The sequence below is a fragment of the Dromiciops gliroides genome, chromosome 3 (genome assembly GCF_019393635.1).
Source record: "Dromiciops gliroides isolate mDroGli1 chromosome 3, mDroGli1.pri, whole genome shotgun sequence".
NCBI lineage: Eukaryota > Metazoa > Chordata > Mammalia > Microbiotheria > Microbiotheriidae > Dromiciops > Dromiciops gliroides.
This window is the reverse complement of record NC_057863.1, coordinates 131,161,051-131,179,118: the sequence shown is the minus strand read 5'-3', so window position 1 is coordinate 131,179,118 and position 18,068 is coordinate 131,161,051. Positions and strand designations below refer to the sequence as shown.

Below are 18,068 nucleotides of genomic sequence, written 5' to 3'. Positions count from 1 at the left end.
AAAAGATAAACAGGAAAAAGAAATCATACGGGGCATTAAAAAACTGTTTACATTCTTACATGAGAAGATAAAACGTCTAACTCATAAGAACTTTCTCATTATTAGGGAAGCTGAAAGGAATATACTTAGAGGGCACAGGTGTGAAATGAATATGAAGGGATGATATCTGTAAAGCATTTATCCTTATTTTTGTGGGGCAGGCAGGGTGAGGTAGCTTATATCTGGGGCTGGATTTGGGCTCAGGGCTTTCTGGGTCCAGGGATGGTGCTTTGTCTACTATGTCACCTACCTGACCCATGATGAGATCTTTAAAATAAAGTTAATGGGTAAGAGGAATGCACTGGAAGAAAGGTAAAGGTAGAGGTGGAAGGGTGTAAAGTAGCTCACATAAAAGAAACAAGAAAAAGCTTATGGAGTGCAGGGGAAAATGGGGAAGGAGCAGGGGAGTAAGTAAGCCTTACTTTCATCAGAATTGGCCCATTTCCTTTCAATCACAACTTCAGAGATCCTTAAATCTTCACTCTCACTTTCCATATCTAATTAGTTACTATCTTATCATTTCTACTTCTAAAATTTCTTTCCCATACATTTCCTTCCCTCCTGGACATTGCCACCACAATACTTCAGTCCCTTGCCACCTCTATTTCTATAGTAGCTTCCTATCAAATTCCCAGCTTCCAATTCTTCCACTGTCCAATCTATCCTTCTCAGAGCTGCCAAAATAATTTTCCCAAAACCCCCATCTAAGCATATCGTTTCCCTGTTCAGGAAGATCCAGTAGCTCCTTATTGTTTCTAGGATAAAATACAGACTTCTCAACTTGGCATTTAGCACCCTGCACAATTTGGCTCCAGCTTATGGGACTTATTTCCCATTATTACCCTTCACGGATTTTATATTTCAGTCAAATTAGCCTCAACTATTTGCAGCATGAATTTTCTGCCTTTTTTGCCTTCACTTAGGTTATCTATCTTACATGCCAGAAGGTACTCCTTTCTTTCTTACAACTCTTGGAATCATTACTTCATGAATCATCTGAGAGCAGACAGAACACCCTAGTAGAATGTAAGATTCTTGAGGATAAGGAATTTTTTTTGGTCATTGTATCTCTAGTAGCAACCACAGTGACTTGCACAGAAATTCTTACCCTAATCTATGGCCCATCTGCTTCCTCTTCCAGTATTCCTTTCATATCACTCAAATCTTCCTTTTCTTTCATTTCCTATACACTTTGTCTCTCTACCATTTCCACAAACTCCTATGTACCACTTATTAGGGTAATAGTTTTTTCATATAGTTTCTCTTGCATGTTTGCTTCTTATATGCTGATTCTTATGGTTTCAATGATACATTTCTTCTGTGAAAGCAATTTTAGGAATTATAGTATACCACTGAAAAACAGTAAAAAAATTAATAAAACACTTTAAGGACCTTGACTTTTTTACTTTTCAAAAATATTTTATCCAATAAAAAAGGCAAAGGTACTTCTGTAGAAACTACCATAATGTTTGGATTTTTTTTCAATAACTTCTATTTTCTTCTCCATACTAATCTTGAATTAGCTGTAGGTCTACTCCTGTGTGTGTTCATGTCCTTTTACCTGATACACTAATGTTCTTTCATAGTGTCTAACTTCATCCTGGAGAAATTCCAAGTACCAACATTCATTTTAAATCACTTTATTAGAAACTTTATTGAAATACTCCCTCAAGGAGCACACTGGAGCAATAAGAGTTGCCTGATATAAAACTAGCCCTAGAGATCTCATTCCCAAGAGTTCCCCCTAGCAACTTAGAATGCTCATTTTGGACTTACTTGGTATTTTTCTTTTTAACCTTTAAATCATCAGATTCCCCCTTAGAAAGGCTTTTTCTTACAACTTAGCTATATAGGCTAATGTTTTTCTAAGTCCTATTGGAGATTTGGGAGTGATCATTTCACCAGTCTGACAAGCCGCCAACTGAATAATTCTGCCAGTCCTTATGGGGCAGACACAGATTTCCAAACTGGGCCCCCAGCAAATGTCAAGTGACCTCTGTCAAGTCATGAGTCAAAGAATGGCCTAGTAACTTCTCCAAGCTACATTCTGTGTTTTTTAACACACAGTAGACAGACACGCTATCATTATCCTTTATATTATTTACTATCTGCATGACAGTTTTGTCTTTTCATTTTTTCAAAACTGAAAAAAAGTTGACTTCCACTCCCTGGACTCCATAAAGGCTAAGTAAGATGATGGGAAGATATTTTTGTTGTTAAGGAAGAAAACACCGGCTAAAATGCATAAATATTTTATGACAACAACAAGAAAACGATTGTATCAGATGGAGAATAATGGAGGCTTTCAAAAGCCTTTTGCTGTGCTCTACCAAAACCCTTTTCACATTTTTGTCCAGAGCTTGATTGGCAGGGTAAATCTCTGCCTGCTGGGGAAACAACTTCACTCAGTGCTGATTGCCTCCGGTCTGATTGCAGCAAAATCTATCTAGAGTAACATCTGCTAATGTCTAGAGGGAAGTTTTTTCTATCATCATTTTATCAAGGTAGGATGTGAAGTGTGTTAAATCATTATATAAATCTCTGCTGTCTTGTTGAATGCAGTCACTGTTCCTGGCTTCACTTAGTGATCATTTGTGTGACGTATGCTCCCACTTCAGCTGAAACATTAATTTATCAAGTACTTATAGATTTATTCCTTAAGAGGCTTTTTGAAAACCTCAGGATAGTATATGCCTTTTCAATAAACTAACAAGCTATTCTAATTGCAGGGTGGACTCGTCGGGAATCAATAAATAATTCAAGCATTTGGAATCTATATAGTTGTCATGTTTAACTAATAAAATACACTTAATTCTCAAGGAAAAAAATAAGAAAGTAAAAAACATATATTGCTACTTATGGATTACACATGTCCTTTAATTCTATAGTTGATCATGTAAACCTGTTTTTATGTACATTTTAAAGGATAGGATAATATATTCAATGCAATGCAAAAAAAAGGAAGTATTGAATTTCTGCTATGTGTTAGACACTGTCCTGGGTGCTAGGGATACAAGTCCAAGAATAAAAACAATGCTAGTCCTTAGGAGATTGCATTCTGTTTCTGGAGGATTGAGAAAGATATTCACAAAGATAGTTAAATTCCAAATATTCAATGTTCAGGAAAAATAGTTGTTTTCTTTTTTGGGCAGAAGTGGGAAGAGAACTAACACCTGGAGGCAGGGATAACAAAAAAGTTGCTTAAGCTGGGCCTTGTGGATGGGCAGAGGTTTTCTAAAAAGAGAAAGAGTACTGTAGACATGAGAAACATTAAACACAAAGACATGGAGACAGGATGTAGAATAGGGGACAAGTAGACTGGTTTGACTGGAATTTAGGCTTAAGGTAAGGAAAAAATTCTTAACAATAAGAGCTACCCCAAAGAGTTATGATCTGACTTGAGAAGCAGTGGTTTTCCCCTCATTAAAAGTCTTCAAGAGGGGTCAGCTAGGTGGTGCAGCAGATAAAGCACTGGCCCTGCATTCAGGAGGACCTGAGTTCAAATATGGCCTCAGACACTTAACACTTACTAGCTGTTGTGACCCTGGGCAAGTCATTTAACCCACAATGCCCTGGAAAAAAAAAGAAAAGTCTTCAAGAAAAGGCCGAATAATTATGTGTTTATTAGTTTATTGAAGGGATGGTTGTTTGGGAACAGGTTGGCCTTGTAGGTCTCTTCTAACTCTGAAGTTCTGTGATTCTAAGATTTAGGATACTGAGGTTCAGAAAGCTCAGTTTTATCTTTGGCTATCATCTCAGCAGACATGTCAAGGACAAAAAAAAAGGCAGGATTTCGAATGCCACTATTTTTGTCAGGAGAACGTGGGATGGGGAACAAGCTCTCACAACACACCTACATAGCTGTTAAAACTCTTTCCTTAAGGAACCCAGTAATGTCAGATTCTAATTGGCAGAAGGTGCTTTTCCATCCATGTTTCACAAGAACAGAGCTACCTACAAAAATGCCTTTTATTTCCTCACTTTATATTAGAAAATAGAGAGAAAAGCAATTAATTTCCATTCCAAGTTTTCTTTCTGTTAATTAATGGGGTGCTTTTTCTATTGTTATTCTTGGTCAGATTGTTTGCCTAATAAAGATTGATTGGTTTGGCCTTCCACCTATGAAGATCTGGAATCAGTTTACTAGCTGTTATCCTGATTCAGCTGACATAAATAGCGGTGACTCAGTAATTTATCATTGTGTTAGCCCTGATTTACTAATGAAATTGTATGGATGGCCCTAACTTTCCTAAGGAAGCATTAATTGAGTCAGATCTGGGAGCCAAGCTTTACTACAGAGTCTCTTATCACTCGGTCATTTTTCAAGCTCCGCATTTTATTAACATTACCAGGTAGACAGATGCTGTCCAAGTCAATACATTAGAGTGAAATGACTGGAAAGGAGGCTTTTCAGTAATAAGATTTTGTGCCATTTCCTGTAACTGGGCCCTTCAGAATCAGTGGTTCATAGTCACCATCAGTGACCACTGGTCTAGCCTTTCAGATATTTACAGATGTTTCCTATCTTTGCTTCTCTACATTTCCTTAAAATGACAATCAAAGAGTTCCTCTGTGACGTTTCTTGTGTTTCCTCAGGTGTTTGTTTTTTGTTTTTTTTTTTAATGTGATTGAAGCCATGGGTTACATTAGTGTCCATACAGTGTCAAGAAAGATAAAGGATATCCTTCAGTACACCTGGGACATTGGGAGAAAAATTCATAGGACACAGATCAGAGTCACAGAGGATGGGCAGGAACAGATGGAATCTGCATCTTTGGAGGGAATACTCATGTCAGTAAAATCACAGATCCATCAAAGTATTGGGATAAGGTAAACAAGCACCAAAAGATCACATTGTATTCCTTGGGTCTCCCCCTCTACATGCAGCCCTTTATACAAATAGGTAAATTTTTAAAGGGATCTCTTTGCCAAAAATAAGGAAACCTAGGCTAGTAAAACTCAAACCACTTCATGAGCAGGAACCCCCATTTAAAATCATGATTTCTAAAAAATAATAATAATAATAATTAAAGTCACCAAATGCGGCATGGGTCTTAATTTTCCAGTACAAAGTTTTCTTTTCTTTCACAGTGAGGAAAAACAGCCATGCCCCTTTATAACATTCACTTACACAGCAAGAGATGCAAACAGATATTTTAGTGACCTGAGCTTTTAGAACAGCTCGTTAGCTCCATTTAGCATGTAATAGATATTTTGGCTAAAGAACTTTATGGGTTTTACAAATAATTTCTTCCTCCCACACACAGAATTTAACAGTTTTACAGTCTTTTACAACTTCCACCCCCTATTCATGCAGCTTGTCTTTATGCCGGGAAGCAGAGTTTTAATGATTTGGATTGCCTCTCGCACCTTATACATATTCAGAAATGATGCTCCCCAAACTCTGCATTTCATGCCAACATTTACTGATGAAAAACAGGTCCACTGAGCTAGTAATAATGATGAGTGAGATTCCATGTCATTTGACTGCCAACAGACCATCAGAAATGGAGTTCAGTTCATATAAAAACGGTACTGAACCAGACAAATCAGGATGGCTGGCAGCCTTGTTAGGCATGTAAATGAACTTGATAACCCTTTCCATTCAGAGAATTCACATAAAATGCTCTCCTGCCGGCTTTATTTGGCCCCGTTTAAAATTTCATGGGCTCTGCAAAGGGGCCCTCAGCTTCTGAACTGACTATGTCAGAACTGCTGACCAGCAACATAATTGGGAACTGTCATTTGCCCTGAGCCAAATGTTAAAGGACCCAAAATAATTTAATAGATTACCAAAAGAGAGTTAGGAAATAGAAAGATACTGTTATTTTAATATAACCGCTGGGCACAGGCAGACCAAAAATGTAAACATGTGGAAGCATAGATCAAATGGATAACATCATGTCACACCCTGGCAGATGGGACTTCTGACCAAATAAATCATATATACAACAACAATCCAGCAAAGCAGTTTTAAGAAACTCATCTAAATTATGTATCTGATCATTTTTCAGATCATCATTAGGATGTAGGTATTACTCATTCCCTGCAGGGTATCATTTTAGAATGCCTTAATTCATTTAGAAACTTAGTGGCTTCCCAAATTAAGCTTCTAAGGTCTCCCTAAAACTAATTCAATTCCCAGCAGGGAAGAACAATCTCATATCAAATCCTAGATCCCATAATGAATGAAATATTTAGGGTGATAGCTAAGTGAGTTTTTGGCTTATGTGAGAGCTGACTGCCTTAGTCTCATTCTGTTGCTTCCATAGTAACATGGGAAAGTTTTAAGCAAAATTGAGGGGTAGGCAGAAATGTATTTTGGCAATGGCATGGGGAACAAAGTAACAGTAGATGAACTAGAAGTAAAGCAGTGATTGGATAGGTGAGTCTCTATGACAGTCTGGAAAGGAAGAAAGATTATATTTTCTCCTCCTGTATTCCTTGAAACTATAGTGTAATATAGCAGATAGAGTATGGGACTTGGGAGTCAAACAGACCTGGGCCCATATTCCACCTTTAAAATAGCTTAGCTGTAAGATTACTGGCAAGTCATTTTACCTTGCTTAGCTTCACAGTCATCATCCAGGAAGCAGGCCTACTCTTACCTTAAAGGGTATCCTTTGATTTCCTATCTTCTCCTTCTATGCTGTCTCACTTGGTTCATCAGTTCACATGGATTCAATAATCATCTCTATGCATATAAAGTCACAGATATGTATTTTTAGTTCTGACTTCGTTCCTCTGTGGTAAAAAATGGAAGTTTTAGCGTAATCATTTGAGAGTTGAACTCATGCTACTGAAACGGTTTTTTGAAGGACCGCCCTTTTGAGGAGGAGACTGTGGCAAACAGCCGCGTGCCTGCTGCTGCCTGGAGAACGTGGCCAAGCACGCCATACTTCCCGGATGCCAACTTAAAATGGAGGGTAGAACGGAAGTTCGCGCTCAGTCTCGCACTCTCTGGCTTCTCAGCTTAGCGGTGACTGCGCGTTCTGGAGATTGGCTCTTGTTCTCAGCCTGGCAGGCAGATTTGGGATTCGGTGAGTTTTATAAAAGAATATAGACTAAGCGTAGATCTAAGACTATTCATTTGTAGTTCTACTTTCCTATTTCCCTAATCGGTATCACCTGTTTGTTGTCTAAACGATAAAAGCTAATCCCTCCCTGATTAAAGCTCAGAGGCTTCTTTTCTTACTGGTCTGAGAGATATATGAAGGGGAAAGTTAAAGGGGAAGTTTAATGCTCTTATATCCAATTTTAAATCTCACACCTGAGAGCCAGTTTCAAATCATCAACCACTTCTCATTTTAGACAGCTTCAAATGGATTTCCCAGACACCTCAAATCCACATGGGTATCTCATATATGTGTGTGTATGTATATATGTATGTGCATATATATTAAATTTATATGTGTATATGTATATAAATGTGCATGTATGCACACACATCAGTATGTATATGTTGTATATGTGTATGCATATGTATGTGTATATATACATACATGTGTGTGTATATATATGTGTATATATATATATATACACATATATATACACACATACACATATACTTAAAGGAACAACAAAACCTGTGTATTAAGTGGGAGTAAGGAGTCAAGAATAACATGGAGACTTTGAGCCAGGGTGACTGGGTAGGTGGGTGGTTGTTCCCCATCCCTAGAATTCTCTCCTCTGCCTCTTCACTTCTCTGTCTTCCTTCAAGTCCCAGTTAAAATTCCACCTTCTACAATAAATCTTTCCTGATCCTCCTTAATTCCAGTGCCTTTCCTTTATTGATTGTCTCCAATATATATCATCTATATCTTGTTTGCATGTTGTCTTTCCATTAGACTGTGAGCTTCTTGAGAGCAGGTATTGTCTTTTGTTTTTAGTTGTATCCCCAATACTTATCCCAGTGCCTCGCAAATGGTAAACACTTAAATACTTCTTGATTGACTTACTGATATCCATATTCATAATATGAAAGTTGAGGATAATGAAGGGCCTGAGAGGGAAAAAAAATGACTTCTATTTTGAACATTTTGAATTTGAGATGTCTATGAGACATCCAATTTCAATCTGTACAAGTGAAGGAAATAGGGGCAGTTAGGTGGCACAGTGAATAGAGCACCAGCCCCAGAGTCAGGAGTACCTGAGTTCAAATCTGGCCTCAGACACTTAACACGTACTAGCTGTGTGACCCTGGGCAAGTCACTTAACCCCAATTGCCTCACTAAAAACAAAACAAAAACAAAAAACCACAAGTGAAGGAAATAGCCAAGTCAGCAATATTATGAATCCGGAACAGTATTATTCTAGTAGTACTATGTGGTTATGAATCATTGAATACCCTTTCAGATGAATGAAAACTACACGTCAGAAGAATCTCAGAAGAATAAAAATTGTAATTATCAATGGAAAAATGCACGGTTATTTAACATCCCTCCCTTTCATACACACTTGATTCAGTCAATCTGGCCTCCTTAGCTTTCCTCACCCATGCGACTCCATCTCCTGTCTCCATTCTCTTCCATTGGCTGTCCTCCATGCCTGGAATACATTGCTTATTTATCTTCACCTCTTAAAATCCCTAGTTTCCTTCAAAATTCAGTTTTAGTCCAATTTTTTAGATGAATCATTTCTTATTCTTTTTCCTATATATACACTTCCAAATACCTTGTATTTATTTGGTATATATTTTGCTTATACTTACATGTGTACATGTTATCTGTCCCCAAGAGAAAATAATATTCCCTAAGGTAAGGAACTACTTTTTTTTTTCTTTGTATACCCAGTATTCAGAACAGTCACTGTCACATAGTAAGCTAATAATGATATTTTTGATGACTCATGAGACTTAAATACTGCTTGCTGATTGCCTGTTTTGTATTCAGTTTTAAATAAATGTCTTTTTGCAATATTGTGATGTCATGTGATTAAATTCTTTAGGGTCTTCAGAACATTCAGAGGAAGACTCATACGCAACAGAACATAGAACCAAATAGTTACTAAGGACCTAGTAAATCACTAGAGTTAGTAGCTCTTGGAGTCTATTGAATAGATCCATAATAAAGTAGAAAAGGTCAAAATTCATTCACTCATTTTCAACACTAGGAAGCCTTCATAGACTAGCTGCATTTTAGGAGAAAGTGCATATTTTAATTTAAGTAATCCATCTTTAAAGAACAAAGGACTGAAAATAGAATTTTCTTACTTTCTCTTTTTTTAAATAGAATTTTCTACAACTTCAGATAAAAGTTAATAAAAGTCAATCTTCATTCTAAGAGTGTACCTAGACTAAGAAATATGGAAAAATAAGAAAGTCAACCTAAAGAAAGCTGTGTCTTATTGGGTAAAATTAAAATCTAAAAATAAGAAAAAAAAGCTATTGGAAATGTAGCTATACTAGGATGCCAAGGTACATCTACTTGGCATTATGGAGACAGAAATGGGGAAGAAAAGATGAGGAGGAAAGTTAATCTGAAACAAATGAATAAGATTAAACTTTGTAAGATGTTATTTAAAAAGCAAGGGAAGAATAATAAAAAGAAGGCCAATATTAGAACTTAATAAAGACAATAATAAAAATCTAAATTCTTTTAGATCAACTTTTGAACCATTGTATTATATTGTTCTCATTGAAAGACTTTTGTTAGGTGGTAAATAAAAATAAAACACATGCTTCAAAGATATTCCTAATTCATAAAAAGAACCAGTTTATGACCCAGAACTTAGAGAAATAAAACCATGAGAATAGACCTATGAAATTTACTACTTGCTGACAAGAAGGAACTGATTGAGAATGTGAGAAAAAATAAGCAGCCTTATGCTCAGCAAACACGAGCTACTTAAAATGAGCATAATAGTATTTTTTTTTAAGGATGGAATCCACAGGCCATCAAATTATAAGAATACAAACTGTCAGGAAGGCTTACTTTAGGGAATTTAAATTATATGAAAACATTAATATAGCCCTCCATACATTTTTCACTTTACTAAAAACATCAACCAGCAGCTTCAAAGGGAATTACAGGAGAAAAATAATAATAGGGATAGCTTGAAATTAGAAGATAAGAATTTAGCTTCTAGTGAAAAAAGAATAACCCATGGGTATGCAGGACTCTGAAAGTGACAAAGTATTTTCTTCATAACAACTGTAGCACAACTTTCACTATCTCCATTTTACAGAGGAACAAAAAGGCTCAGAGAGGTTAAATAATTTGTCCAAAATCATAGGTTTTGGGGGCAGTTAGGTGGCACAGTGGCACTGGCCTTGGATTCAGGAGGACCTGAGTTCAAATCCGACCTCAGACACTTGACACTTAATAGCTGTGTGACCCTAGGCAAGTCACTTAACCCCCATTGCCCCGCAAAAAAACAAAAAACAAAATCATAGGTTTCAAAGACAGGACTTAAATCTAAGACTCTAAGACAAGTAAGTGCTCTTAATAGTAAACCTATAGTAGTGAACATGTTCATTACTACAAAGTATTAGGATCTGTGAACAAGTGCTTGTGAACACAATCTGTGCTTCTCACACTACTAAATGCTGGGGTACTTTTATAGAATTTTGAAATTCTACATTCTCGAGGAGCTTATGACTTGCTTTGGGAAGCAGAACAAATATTCATAAAAAATCAAGTAATAAAAGACTATAAGTAATTGTGTTAATTTGTATAGGACACATGATAAGAACCACATGAGTTTGGAGAAGACAGAGATCAGTAAGGGCTAGAGTAGTCAAAAAGGCCTTCACAGAGACAGTGAATTTTGATATAAACCTTGGAAGATGGTTGAGAATTGGTTAGGTAGAGGAAAAAGAGAAAACATTGAAGGGATTGTGGGCATTGTAAAATCATGAAGAATTCAGCTGTTATAGGGGAGTTGTGACAATTTTATGATTTTTTTCAAGTCTTTAATGTAGTACAAAATGTAAAATCATTGATTGTTTCTAAGCAAAAATAAAAAGGATTATTTAAGAAAAATAGTGATAAAAATAAATTTAAAAAAAGAAAAATAGTTAATACCTGTGTGCAATATAGTTTCTTTTTTTTTCAGGGCAATGAGGGTTAAGTGACTTGCCCAGGGTCACACAGCTAGTAAGTGTCAAGTGTCTGAGGCCAGATTTGAACTGAGGTCCTCCTGAATCTAGGGCCAGTGCTTGCAATATAGTTTCAAAAGTGAGCATACCAAAGTCAGGGAGGACAGCCTAGAGTCTGTTGAAGAATTCTTGGTAAGAGATGATAAGTATTTGAAATATGATGGTGCCAGTTTTTTATTTTTTTAATGGTGGAATAGGCTCTATATAAATCTGTTCAAGGGTAACCTGGGTATGATTGACCCAATATATGCTTATGTTTTGAGGCATTAGTCTCTCATTCCTAATAAGCACCACTTAGCCAATGCATTGCTTAAAATAGGGTGGAGTCTTGGAGGGAAACTGACCAATAGCAGGAAGGTACCATCTTATAGTATCTTCACATATTATTTGTTTATTTCAATCATCAAGAATGCTACTTATATGGAGCTAAGAAAATAGAAATTATTCTCACCTGGGGAGCCAAACGATATAGGCTAAACCCTTCCCAGTGACAGCCAAATTGGAACTACCTAAAAGAAATTATTTAATATTATAACTATGTGGAAAAGAATGTGCAAATGGCAGATAGAAATAAATAATGCTTGGTGTCAGTGACACAGTAGGGACTTAATTACTACAACTAAATGCTGAATGGATGTAATAGAAAATGTACATTGGTAAAAATATCATATCTGAAGATGATAAAAAATGGAAAGGCAATTGAATTAATCAAATACTTGAAAAAAGGACATCTTGAGGAGGAAATATAAAGATAACTAGTTTTGTTATTTTGCTCCAGTTTAACCATAATTATTTACATTAATTAAGCAATTTTATACACACACACGTGCATGCTGCCACATTTTTTTCAAAGCAATTTTCCCCAAATCCCCTAGCACACCATCATGTAGATCATAAATTTAAGGTTCAGGGCCATTTTTCAGTATTTTTAAATGAGTTTAAAGACAAATTGAACATTATCTACTTTTTTCTAGACCTGCACCTGAAGCAAGAACTCTCATGACATGAACCATTCTTTTCAGGAAAATTGACTAGGTCAAGAATCAAGAGCCCATGGTTCAACAGTCCTATCAAATCTGCATCCCATATGTAAAATTAATTCTGACCTTGTCAGCCTCAACTATGACTTTCAGATATGGATCATTAAATTCAATTCTTGAAGCTACTGGGAAAAGAGATTTAAAGTTGGAATTTCTGAATCCTTACTTACAAAGAAATAGCTTACCTTTGATTTCCATCCATATCCTATTCTTTATGTATGGTTGTGTTTAGGGATTTGTGTAGATCTAAGTACATATGTGGATATTAATCCTGAATACATGTACCTTTCAGAATCCAAAAGAACAAGTTAATTGTGTATACCACTGTTTATTTTTAAAGCAGTTCACTTATAAAAATTTTGACATGAAAACCCTTAACCAGATTCCCCCAGGCTTAACCCCCATCCATAGGTAGGGAAAAACTTTAGCCAAATTTGAAGAAAAACAATCTTACCAAATGTTTTAGAAAATAATCTTAATAATACAAATTATTTTATTCTTTGTATACCCAATGCTTAGCATAGTACTTGACACATAATAGGTACTGAATAAATGCTATTCAATCAATGGGTTATAGCCCATATGTGGAAATTTGCCTATTTCCTATTCCATCTATGAATGTCGGCACCAGTCATACACATAGAAGAACAATTTGAGGGTATTTTAACCCAACCAAAATATCAACACACTTTGAAAATGCATTTTTGGTAAAATGCAATATCTAGTTACCTATAATTTCACCTAAGCAGAACAAAACAATAAAACCATTAAATGGCACCTGTGAGACAGTCAGTAAGAATTAGGTTTTGATTACTTGAAATGGAATTATTTCCTTTTCAGAAATGAATCTGTTTATTTTTTTCAAAGTTCAAATTTCAAATGTACTTAATCCTTAAATCTGAATATCTCCCTTTGGCCATTTGAAGTTGAGTTCACTTCAATTAAAATGGTCCTATTCCTCTCAGAATATATGCTATAGCGAAATAAGTGCTATATTTAGAGTCAGATAACACAGGTTAAGAAACCAGTTCTTCCAATTACCATGTAAAATTGGAAAAATCATAACATCTCTGAAACTCTATTTCAATATCTGTAAAATAAAGGGGAATGGGGGGGCAGCTAGGTGGTGCAGTGGATAAAGTACCAGCCCCGGATTCAGGAGGACCTGAGTTCAAATCTGGCCTCAGACACTTGACACTTACTAGCTGTGTGACCCTGGGCAAGTCACTTAACCCTCATAGTCCCGTTTAAAAAAAAAGGAGTGGACTACATCAAAAGTTTCAGACACATGACTCATGGCCCAAAACCCTCTCAATGTAGCCCAAACCAGACTAAAATATGTTCGGGAAATTTTTAACAAAATTCAAATTCAAAATACAAAAATGTTAGTATATGGGTTTTAAAGTTTATATGTGGCCCACAGTAATCATTATGTTGGTTTAGTTGCCCCCATTTCTATTTAAATTTGACACCAATGTCTTCATGATTTCAATAGATCTTTCCAGCTCCAAGTCCAGAATCTTATGAAATAAACAAATAGGGTAGGCAGAATAAAAGACATGAATATTGCTATACAACATAATTTTGAAATGTTAGAACGGTAGCAGAAATCTTGTAACACATGCAGCCAAGTAACCAGGCCACACATAGTAACTTTACATATGCTTTCAAGTAAGGTCCCGATTGTCTCAATTTTTTTTTCTGTTAGGATATGTTAAAAATATTGCAAACCATTTCTGTATCCAGGGAAAGAATTTTTGAGACTCATTGATTTTTTTTTCTCCCAAGGAATCTTAAATATCAGTGGAGGTATATTTTTATCATGGGGCTCATGCAAAACATTAGCCCATACATTCTCCTTCACACATTAATCTTAATGCAAATTCACATAAACTTTCATTCTCTTCAGTGTTACAGATTATTTGACAGGCCAGGTAAAGCACCAATTTGATGTCTTAACTCAAAGTTGCTTCCTTGATACCAAAATACTAAAATTATCTGATTAATATAAAGACAGAAGTCCACTTGATTTTTATTCTGATATGGCTACAGACATAACTATTAGAATATATATATATAAATTAGACATAACTATTAGAATATATATATATATATATAAATTATCAACACAAAGGTAATTACCCTTATCCTTTAATGTCTTATCCCTTTAATGTACGCTATCCATAATGTTGCCCATATTCATCTTTTACTACTGAGACCCTTTGGTCACATTTTTGGAACTCTCAATTATGGTCCATCAATTAGTTCTCATATTTCTAGAAATAACAGATTTATTTCTTTTGTAAAATAAGAAGACTTCCCTACTGCATGTGGCAATGTGGTTGTTACCCACTTATTCCTGAGTGGCCATTTTGCCTTTTATAAATTTAAACTACATATACAAACATAAGAGAATAAAAACAGCTCCATTTCCCTAAGCATAAAGTGCTAAAATGCAATATCTTAACAATATTTTAATTGTAAATGGCCCAGAGATACTTAAATGAGGTTTATTTTAGTTTAAATATCAGCAATAAGGTTGAATTTAACTCAAGCATCCAAAGGAACCCCATAAATATATTAAGGGATCAATAATACATGCAAATGACCAAGATGCCAGTGGCATATGTTCTAGATCCCAAAGAAAACATTTCCTAACTTTTTTTGCCCAGACCTATGACTTCCTTGGTGATGGAAATTCCTAACAATGTCCATGTTCAATTATTAATCAGTTTTAGAGAGCTACTTGTGGGCATTAAGGGACATTACCAGGGCTACACAATCAATATATCAGAGGTAAATATTGAACCCAAGTCTTCTTGACTCCCAGGCCAGATCTCTGTCAACTTAGCTAAAATGCCTCCTTCTTGATGGAAAAAATAGTCATCTCTGATGGAGAAAAGGCATTCTCTTTCTGAGTTCATGGCACCATAAGTTTTGAGCTACATGAGAACTAGGAAGGCCATCTAATCCAACCCTCTCATTTTACAAATGAGGAAAATGAAACCTAGAAAATGTAAATGACTCACCCATGGGTAGAGGTTTATTTGGTTGCAAATCCAATGGGCTTGCCACATTGTTCAAATCCCAAATATAGATTTGCCTAAAGACGATTTTAAGGAAAACTAATACAATGTAATACCAGGACACTCTCAAGGTCTCTCTGAAGAACTTTAGAATCAATTCTAACCCATGAGAGACACTGGCACAGAATCACCTAGCATGGCATGCCTGAATCAAAAAAGGTGCTATGCTCTATGGGCAAAGCATAATTGCAGGCTTAAAAGAAATGTGAAATGTGCAAATTTAAAGGCATCTCCACTCTAAATGTTCATATGGACTATTTGTGAGCAATCTGTGGTAGATCCTTCTGAGCTCATATTAATCTAATCAGCCACAATAATACACACTTTACCTTATCCCCAATATAATAATGTCATTTCAGTCCTCTTTTAGCATAAAGGACAACAGCCAAGCAGGTAGCAAAACTAAGATTCTAAATCCAGTTCCTTTAATTTCTCATCCAGTGTGTTTTCCACTATACCATACTGCCTCTCTTCTATTTTACCTTTTGCAATGCATTAGCTTCTTGGTCTGGAGAAAGATATGTCGTATGTATAACTATGTTATGACTCTATTTTCACATTAAATTTCAGTTAAACTTATAGAAACTCTGTGCATTTGTCCATCCATAGAATCATTATGGCAAATCCCCTGATAAATTTCAGCTTCATTGCTATATTTTTTAATTCATTCCTACTTAAGGGTGAGATCATAAGCTTGAAAAGATATCACCGAAGAAAGGAAAGCAATGTAACTGTATTACTTCCTCTGACTTCCTATGGCTCATTTCCCAAGGCTATTAGAAAAGTTCAATAAAGGTTATGTTCATTTATTCTATAGACAATTGTTCATCTTAGTGGTCATATCACTTCCTACTGGCTAATGTTAATACCAGTATCCAGTAAGAACATCTTGTAATGTATTTGGGACTTTCCTTACTTTTTGAATTAATTCTTTTATGAAAACAAGAAAAAATAACAGCAAAGTAAAGTGGCAAAGAAAAGAATTTTAAATATATGCCTCTTTAAGGAACTAAATCCCCAATCATTTTTTATTAGATTGATTCAACTTGATGATATTTGGGATTAAAATAATACTATCAGTATAAATATATCTTTCACTCAAAAAGACATATCCTTTATGAAAAGAAAAATCTCATTTTTCTAAGTAGACATGGACTTATTTGATCCAATTTCCAGTATTTCAGGAGCAACTGTGAGCTATTAAAGTTAATAATTATACAACTTAGTGCTCATTTTCTATTGAGAAAGTGGGAGGTGATTGATTGATTGATTGATTGATTGATTGATTGATTGACTGATTAGTTTTACATTGGGCTTATTTGCCTTTTCTTCATCATTTTTCTGACCAAATACTAAGGAACTAAACATTTTGTGGATTTGAAACCTAAAATGGAGCAGGTGTTGAGATTTGTTAGTATTAGCAGAGCCCCTCTTTCTGCAGTCAGGATTATGCTATTTTGGCTCATTTAACAGCTTAAAAGTACATTTGCAAAGCATAACAACTAACTGACTAAGTAGCAAGTTATCATGCCTGAATTATGTATACTGCATCTGTCTTTCATACTGTACTTAGATAATTGTGATGATGGGTACCCTAAAACGATAGTAAAATAATAGTCTAAATTAAGGAAAAAGCATACATATTTTCTGTTGATTGAAAACCTTGGAGAAGAGTTGTTTATGTCCATGTAACTCTCACACTATATGCTTCTCCAGAGGTGTGTGGGAGCCAACTTGAACTGCATGTAAGAGTGGATTGTTAAATTTTCCATGTGGGCATTTACAGTTCAAAAATCAGCAAATGCTCCAAATCAGAGTTTGCCTTATTACTTTGTTGATTATAGAGGCTTAAGAAAGTGATGGTGAAAGTGCTAATAATGCAGATAAATTTTAAAAGCTGCTGTGAGTACATTTCTCCACCTCTACCCTCCACTCCTACACATCCCCACAGAGAGGTGGTTGTTAAACATTTACTAACTAACCCCTATTCTTATTCAGTATTTTTCTTACTAGATCTGTGCCTTCATCAACGTGAAGAATTCCTGATGCAGAAATTCATTCCTCCAATGAAGTTCCAACTCATCTGTAATTTATATTCTTGGAGAGATGCCTGGCTCAACCAACTTGCCAGAGTCACACAGCTAATATATGTAAGACAGGATTTAAACCCAGGACTACCAAATTCAAATCTGACTCTATCAAACTACTTCTCAAGAGTTGTTGTGATAAGTAATGGCCGAGTGTGCTTTAGTGCCATATAAATCTAAAATATCATAACTGCATTTTCTTCTAATTGCTATGGACATTATCTTTTTCTTCTTCTATCTTCATAAAAGATAGAACAATGAAAGGATCTTCTAATGCTTATCTCTTCATATCTTTTACTGTAGCTATTGCAATGAAAATTTTAATCAATAAGGTCTTTTAAGAACAGGTTTAAGCTTCAATGAAGGAAAAAGTAATACTAAAGAACTAATAGTGAAAGAACAAATCAGAGGAAAAAAAGATATTTTAATAAAGTTAAATGACAAGTGTGCTGTCTCACTGTTGTTTTCTTTTGTGACAATTTCATACCAAATTTTTAGGATTCAGGCAAAGCAGTCCTGAGGGGAAATGTTAAATTTATATTTTAGATTGAGATCTCTAAGCTTTCATCTAAAAAAGGGGCAGGAGAGAGGTGATTTATGTTTGGGGCATAAACTAAAAATAGCTAATATTTATATAGCACTTTCTATGTTAGGGACTGCACTGTCTTATTTGATCCTCACAAAAACCAAGGAAATAGGTGATATTATTATCCCCATC

The 18,068-nt window shown here is 35.4% G+C and overlaps 1 long non-coding RNA gene across 2 annotated transcripts; it reads left to right on the top strand.

Moving 5' to 3' along the window:
• The first annotated feature begins 2,417 nt into the window (after window positions 1-2,417).
• Window positions 2,418-17,752, top strand: LOC122751939. Of its 2 annotated transcripts, none has more exons than XR_006355811.1 (3): window positions 2,418-2,543; window positions 6,858-7,079; window positions 17,277-17,752. It is a non-coding gene; the product is annotated as an uncharacterized LOC122751939 (long non-coding RNA). The 2 variants fall into 2 exon arrangements; XR_006355810.1 differs by having other exon boundaries at window positions 17,262-17,752.
• Window positions 17,753-18,068: the final 316 nt, after the last annotated feature.